The 8047-nt window shown below is 42.4% G+C and overlaps 1 non-coding gene across 1 annotated transcript; it reads right to left on the reverse strand.

Moving 5' to 3' along the window:
* Nucleotides 1-7105: 7105 nt before the first annotated feature.
* LOC112928813 (U6 spliceosomal RNA) lies at nucleotides 7106-7212 on the reverse strand. The gene has a single exon (XR_003236797.1). It is a non-coding gene; the product is annotated as a U6 spliceosomal RNA (small nuclear RNA).
* Between the last annotated feature and the right edge of the window lie 835 nt (nucleotides 7213-8047).

The raw sequence follows: 8047 nt of genomic DNA on the forward strand, positions 1-8047 counted from the left end.
ATAAAAAGATTAAAAAAAAAATTCCTCAGTGGTTTCCCATCTCTACTAGGATAAATACTATGTGTCTCTGATGATGGAGCAAGAAGGGCAGCAGGGAACTGACATTTAATGATCATCTACTATATATCAGGCTTTGTTCTGGTGTAAAGTGTACTGCTATGCAAACATTTGTTTGTCTTCATCTCCTGGGAATTGTTTTCCTAATGACTAAATTAACTGGAAACCTGCCATGTTTATATGACACTTGGCATGAATAATTAGTCCAAGGATAATGACTTGGATCAAGCTGGATCTACAGAATGCAGCTGCAAACAAGATAGCATCCAATGAGGGGACCCACTTTACAATGAGAGGTGCAGGAGTAGCTTCCAGACCAAGGGGTCCACTGGTTATATCATGCACCATACTATCCAGAAGTAGCCAGCTCAGACTACACTGGCTTAACCTTCTACTTTTCAGTTATTTATACCTTTGTCATACCTTTTAGGAAATTTTCTAAACCTAATCTTCATACTTGCATATTTGGTCCTTGGCTATATCTACTCTGCTATTCACCACAGCCTTTGAAGGCTTTATTTCATCTACATTTTTCTTTAAAAAAAAAAAAGATTTTATTTATTTATTCATGAGAGACACAGAGAGAAAGGCAGAGACACAGGCAGAAGGAGAAGCAGGCTCCACGCAGGGAGCCCAGTGTGGAGCTGGATCCCAGGATTACAGGATCATGCCCTGAGCCTAAGGCAGACGCTCAATCGCTGAACCACCCAGGCATCCCTTGTCTACATTTTTTATATCTGGTTCTGTAGTTGGTTCTTTATGATTTCTTATTTCTCCCTTCATATTTCCAAAATCCTCTTTTCTTTTTTAGAATAATATTCAAAATGCTTATTTTCATTTGTTGTCCTGCCAAGTCCATTAACTCTGGTGTGCCTGGATAAGGTAGTCTTGTATGTTGTCTTTTCTCTTGTTGGGTGTGTGCCTCTCAGGCATCTCTTATCTGCTCCTGTGAGCTCCTCTTTCCCTGGGGCCAGGGCTAGTGCCTGGGGGAGGTGGCATAGCCCAAGTGTAGATTGAACTATTCCTGGTAAGTTAGGAAGGAGACTCTCTGGTGTCTACACAGTCTACACCTCAAGTTGGTACTGTTCTGAGCAGACAACTGTATCTCTGGAGAACCTTTTTGTACCTCCTTGGACCCAGGTAAGATTCTTACTAGAAGTTGCCATCACCCGCTCCCTGCCTCCCAGTTGCTATAACTTAGCACTTAGGGTACAGGGAGAGGGAAGAGGAGTGGTGGAAGAGAGGCTGCTGAGGTGCAGGCCACTTCACTGCACTGTAATTTGTTACTGACTCCCCCCACCCAGCCAGCACCTTCTCAGCTTATGATAATAATGGTGATAGGAGTGGACAAGGTCTGCCCAGGGCAAGGTGGGGAAAAAGAAAGGGTACATTTGTCTGAAAACCGACAGGGCCTGATTCCCTTCTTGGAGCTCTGTCTTCTGCTCTGGGTTGCCACTGTCTGTATTCAAGTCAGCCCATTTCTGATGGCCATAGGGCTGGCCTCTCCCTTCTGCCAGCTTCCCTCTGACTCTCAGATATCTCTCAATCTGTGGCCGGTTTGTGTTGTCTGCCATCTGGTCAGCTTATCTCCATCTCATAAAAGAGAAAATAAACTTGAGAGAGGAAGTGGTTTCTCTAAGATCATATAGTGAATAAATGAGGCAGCTATGATTTGAACCAGATCTGTGTGTCTTGAAAACTATGCTTTCAATATTTTGGAATATCTGTACAGGGAGATCCTGTACAGATCCTGGAATCTAGGTACACTCATTCAATCAAACTTTTCTTCCGAACAAGAAGGGAAGCTCAAGGGATTGGCTTTGAAGTCCCTCACATGTGTCCTCAGTTGGATTTTAGGATATTTCATTTTCACAGATATAGACAAGCTCTTGAGTTCTACATCATTTTAATTAATTGGCTCTTAATGCTTTTATTTTTTATTTTTATTTTTTTTTATTTTTAATTTTTTTTAATTTTTATCCATCCATGATAGTCACAGAGAGAGACAAAGAGGCAGAGACACATGCGGAGGAAGAAGCAGGCTCCATGCACCGGGAGCCCGACATGGGACTCGATCCCGGGTCTCCAGGATCGCGCCCCGGGCCAAAGGCGGGCGCCAAACCGCCGCACCACCCAGGGATCCCCTCTTAATGCTTTTAAATTTAAAAATTATTAAATATGTAAAATAAACCTGTTCAGATATCCAAGTATTGACCAAAACTTGAAGAATTAGCATTTTGCCATGTTCCTTTTTATTAAAAAAATTTTTTGAAGTATAACTAAGGTGCTATTCCTATCTCCAGAGATAACCATTATCCTCAAGTTGATGTGTATCATTCCCATTTATGTTTTTATACTTTCATTACATACATATCAAAACTTTTTTTTTTGTTTAATAATTTACATAAATGGTAGTGTGGCACCTCCTGATCAGATGGGGACTGGCATGGGCAGTGAAAGGATACACCCAAGGCAGGACAAAAGAGATAAAAGTTTATTGATACACTGCAAGGGAGCAGCAGGCAGGACAGCAAAGGAGAGACTGTCTGCTATGAGGTGGTTGTAAGGGGCTATTGTTATAGGGTAGAGTGAGGAAGTAAGGGACTGTATGGAATTTTCCCTTTTTTGGTAATCTTTGGAACTGTGCCTGGTTGTAATTGGTCAGCTAGGTCCTATGGCTATTTCAAGGTGGGTCGCTTGATGAGCCTGTTTGCATCAGCTCTGTGGTCACTTTGGCCCTCTTGCCTTTTCAAGTTCCCATTGCTCAAGCCTGTTGCCTAAAAGTGGTCTCTATGGGGATGCCTGGTGGCTTAGTCAATTGAGCATCTGACTCTTGGTTTTGGTTCAGGTCATGATCTCAGGGTCATGAGATTGGCCCCATGTGGGACTCCTTGCTCACTGTGGAGTCCACTTGGGATTCTCTCCCTCTCTGTCTGCCCTCACCCAGCTCACTCAAGCACATGTGCACCTGTGCTCTCTCCCTCAAAATAAAGAAATAAAATCTTTTTTTTTTTTTTTTTAATTTTTTATTTATTTATGATAGTCACAGAGAGAGAGAGAGAGGCAGAGACACAGGCGGAGGGAGAAGCAGGCTCCATGCACCGGGAGCCCGACGTGGGATTCGATCCCGGGTCTCCAGGATCGCGCCCTGGGCCAAAGGCAGGCGCCAAACCGCTGCGCCACCCAGGGATCCCAAGAAATAAAATCTTAAAAAAAAAAAAAAAGTGGCCTCTACAGGTAATGTACTATTGTTATCTTTTTTAATCCAACGTGATGTTTTTGAGATCAACCATGTTGATACATAGAGATCTAGTTCATTCATTACAAATGTTGTGTAGTAGCATTCCCTTGTGTGAATATATCACAATTTATTTTTTTTCCTTCTGTTGTTGAAATGGTTGGGTTGATCCCATTTTTGCTATCACAGTGATGTGATTTTTGTGCTCACAGTGATGTGTGTTAGAGGCATCTCCTTGAGCACGTTTGTGAGAACTTTTCTAAAGTATCCTGGGGAATAGAATTGCTGAATTGTTCTTTTTGTGCATTCTCAAGGTCAATATTGCCAATTTGCTCTCCAAAATTGTTATCCTAATTTATAATCCATAATATGAAAACATATTCAGTCTCTATTTCCCCATAACCTTGCCAACATATAGTATCATCAAATTTAAAACTTTTGTAAATCTGACAGAAATGAACTTATATCTCTTTGTTTATTGGTATTTTTCCTATTTGGACTGAGAATGAGCAACTTTGTATGTGTTTTATATATTCACCATTCAGTTTTATTCTTCTGTGATTGTTCATATCCTTTCTCCATTTGTTCAATTAGTAATTTGGATGAGTATCAGTTTATTGCCTGTCTCCTCTGGTAGAAGGTCCCTGAGGGCAGGGACTGCGTCATTGCTGTACCTCCAGCACCTAGCATAATTCCCCTCCTTTCAGTATTCATCAATCCTGGTTGAGCAGTTACTGATTGCACCTACTATGTGCTTTCTGTCACCTCCCCCTTTTCCTGTGGGAATGTTTCTTCTATCCCTATCACAAGATTCCTAGGGAAGCTAACATTTTCTTTTCTTTTTTTCAGATTTTTATTTATTTATTTGAGAGAGAGAGAACGCACAAGCTGGGCAAGCAGCAGAGGGAGGGGGAAGAGCAGGCTCCCTGCTTAGCAAGGAACCTAATGTGGGGCTTGATCCCAGGATTCCAGGATCCTGACCTGAGCCAAAGGCAGACGATTAACAGACTGAGCCATCCAGGTCCCCCAAAACTAACATTTTCTAATGTAACATGCTCCTGACCACAGATGATTGATTGCAGTGGGAGGGAGCACTGACCTAAGCCAGGGCAAGTGTTTGAGACTTTCAAATTGGATTAGAGAAATAGCCATACTCTGGGACACCCAAGTGGCTCAGTTGGTTAAGTGTCTGCTTTTGGCTCAGGTCATGATCCGGGGGGTTCAGGTCACGTTCCCAGGGTATTGAGGTTGAATCCTGCATCAGTTTCCCTACTCAGCAGGCTGCCTGCTTCTTCCTCTCCCTCTGCCACTCCTCTGCTTGTTCTCTCTCTCTATATATATATGTATCCAAAAATGAACTAACTAGCTAACTAACTAACTAACTAACTAACTAAATAAATAAAATATTATAAAAAAGAGAAATAGCCATACTTTTCTTGGTGGAAATAAAGCTGGAGCGCTATCAGCATTCATGTTCCCTATAAACATAGAGAGAATAAAGATAACCTGAAGGTTGAGAAAATTTGAGCCTCTGGTTTCAGGTATTCAAGAAGGATTGTGTGAGCTAAACTGGTGGAGTTGAGTTTCTCTCCATTTAACCTAGTGAATTCTGACTAAAGCACTTTACATTTGGATTTTTCCCAATTTTTTTCTTTCAAAAAATTTCAAACCTATAGACAAAAGTTTAAAGTATAGCTTAGTGAATGCTTGTAAATCCTTCATCTAGATTCACAAACTGTTAACATTTTGCCTTTTTGGTTTATCTATTTATCTCTTTCTCTGTGTATATTCAGATACACACATAAATGCACAGATACACACAAAATCTTTGAGAATTAGTTGCAGACATCATGGCATTTTAGTATCAAATATGTCAGAAGGTTCCTAACAAGAACATGCTCCTAGATAGGATATTAGAAGTATCTGGTTGACTGCCCAGGTTCAAAGCCTACCTCCACCACTTATTAGCTGTCTGGCTTGAGCAACTTCTCCAAGTCCCAATTTCCTCATATGTAAGCCAGATGTTACCAAAGAACCTATCTAATTGAGATATAGTAAAAGTAAAATGAGATAGCGCATGTAGAGTGCTAAGCATATTGCCCAGTACATCACAGGGTCTGAATAAATGTTGCTAAAGAGTATAAGCAAATCAAAAGGCAGTTCCAATACAGGACACTGTGATAATGCAATGATACGAGAAAAAGAGCACATATGAGGAGAGGCATTAATTCAAGCATAGGGGGCTTACCAAAGGCTCCGGAAATAAATTAAGTAAATTATGCATTGGCATTTGCTGGCTAGGAGAGAGTAGTCTACATTTTTAAAAAAAGATTTTATTTATTTTTTCATGAGAGACAGAGAGAGAGAGGCAGAGACGCAGGCAGAGGGAGAAGCAGGCTCCATGCAGGGAGCCTGACGTGGGACTCAATCCTGGGTCTCCAGGATCAGGCCCTGGGCTGAAGGTGGCACTAAACCGCTGAGCCACCAGGGCTGCCCCCCAAATTGTTTTCAAATGTAAATGCCATTTTTATGAACACTAAACACTGTCATAAAAGAAAATTGACATAATAATCTATTGTTCAGGCACTTAATTAAACATTAATATTGATTATTCATGGTTTAAAAAAAATTTTGGAGGCAATGATTTTACTTTTAGCACTCAGAGATTTTCTTTGTAAGTCCCTGAAAGGCTCATAGGCCCTAAGTAGTTTACCAAATCCCTTGGGCCCCTTCCTGATTCCCAGGGCTCTAAACCCCTCACTCACATCTTCCACACCTCCCTCTCTGCTTGATTCTTTCCCAACTGCATTTAAATGCGCTAATTTCTGCCATCCAGATAAGTGATTCTAGCCTAACAAAAATCACACCAGGGCACATTGCAACTAACCTTTCTAACTGTCCCTTTCCTCCTCACCAAAGGCTGACATTAGAGTTGTTTACACTACATCTACTTTGAGATGGCCACTTCCTCTCTTAGCTTTCAGGGAAAAGACCACACTCTGTACCTTGGCCTATGAAGCCCAACTGTATTGGGGGTGGGGGCTCCCCCACCCCCCAGCTGTACTTTCTCTCAGTTCTTTTTTTTTAAGATTTATTTATTTATTCATGAGAGAGATATATAGAGAGAGGCAGAGGGGAGAAGCAGGCTCCATGCAGGGAGCCCAACGTGGGACTCCAGGATCGCGTCCTGGGCCCAAGGCAGCGCTAAACCGCTGAGCCACCCGGGCTGCCCTCTCAGTTCTTTAGACACAGGCTTTCTCCTACCTTTGAGTCATTGCCCTTACCCTGTTGCCCTACTTGGAGCACCCTCTACCTATTTATCTGCCTCTACAACTTGTATGTCTCTGGGCAACCTCCCCTGACCTTCCAGAGTCAGCCCTTCTATTACATAGCACCTGGTGCTATTGCTTCATGACATTTGATTTGTAGTTATTCATAACCATTTATTCATTGTCTGTTTCCTCATGTTAGTTTGCTAGTGTTGCCATAAAAACCGCCATAGACTGGGTGGTGTAAACAACGGAAATTTATTTTTTCACAGTTCTGGAGGTTGGAAGTCTAAGATAAAGATGGTGGCAGGTTTGGTTTCTTCTGAGCCCTCCCTCTTAAACTTACAGTTAATTGCCTTCTCACTGGGTCCTTACATGGCCTTTCCTCTATGTGTGTGCAACCCTGGGGGTTCTTCCTCTACTTATAAGGACACCAGTCTTATTTTAATTTAATTATCCTTTAAAGACTTTATCTCCAAATACTGCTCTGTTCTGAGTCACTGGGTTTTGGAACTTTTGGGAGGACACAATTCAGCCCATAACAGTCAGGGACTGTGTCCTCCTTCCCAGCGTATCTCTCACTCAGTGGCCACACTAATCTTCTCTATATCATTCCAATTTTAGTATATGTGCTGCTAAAGTGAGCACATCCTCACCCAGCTTGGTGTCCCCAAGCTCTGAGCATCATGCCTGACATTAAGTAAAACACAAGAACACATTTTCTATTTAATTAACTGCCCCAGACTAATGGTGTGACATTGGCCTGGTTCCTTCTCTTCGATGTACCTTAGTTGCACCACCTGTATAATATCAGGCTGGAGAAGTTGGTCTCTAAGGACAGCCTGACAGTTGGCCCAACTGATCTTTTAATTAATCTCTTCAGTGAAATCTTTCCCCCTCACCACTAGAGGGAGATGTTACTTCTTGTTTTGTTTTGTTTTGTTTTCCTCCGTGGGAACGTGCCATCAACCCTCTTGCCCCAGGGGTATTAAAAGTGGGGTAGCTGAGGCCAAGGACAGCCATCGGCCAAACTATCAGCAGGGCATTCAGCCCTGGGCTTGAATTTCAACTCTGCCATTTCCTGGCTGAGATATCTTTGCCAAGGTCCCCTTGAGAGTGTTAGTTTTCTCTGCAGCTGAGTGGGCAATGGAAATACCTCATCCGTGATGATATATGGGGCAGGCTTCCAGATAGAGCTCTGAGTCTAGAAACCCCAGAAGTGCTAAAATGCCCCACTTGCTCCCTTCTCAGTAAACAAGTTCTTGTCTGCTGATGGGTCGCTGAGAATGTTGGCAAGTCTAAGGAGCGGGTTTGGACTGGCCAGAGAGCGCAGATGTCCAGAGGAAGGCAGGTAGGCAGAACTCTATCCTGCTGCCTGCCTCCACCCTCATGAAGTAGGAATGTAGGATGCTTTGGGGCATTCAGGGTGGATGTACAAGAGATCCTGGTCAATTCTAATTTTTTTTTTAAAAATTTTTTTTAA

The sequence above is a fragment of the Vulpes vulpes genome, chromosome 4 (genome assembly GCF_048418805.1).
Source record: "Vulpes vulpes isolate BD-2025 chromosome 4, VulVul3, whole genome shotgun sequence".
NCBI classification, from domain to species: domain Eukaryota; kingdom Metazoa; phylum Chordata; class Mammalia; order Carnivora; family Canidae; genus Vulpes; species Vulpes vulpes.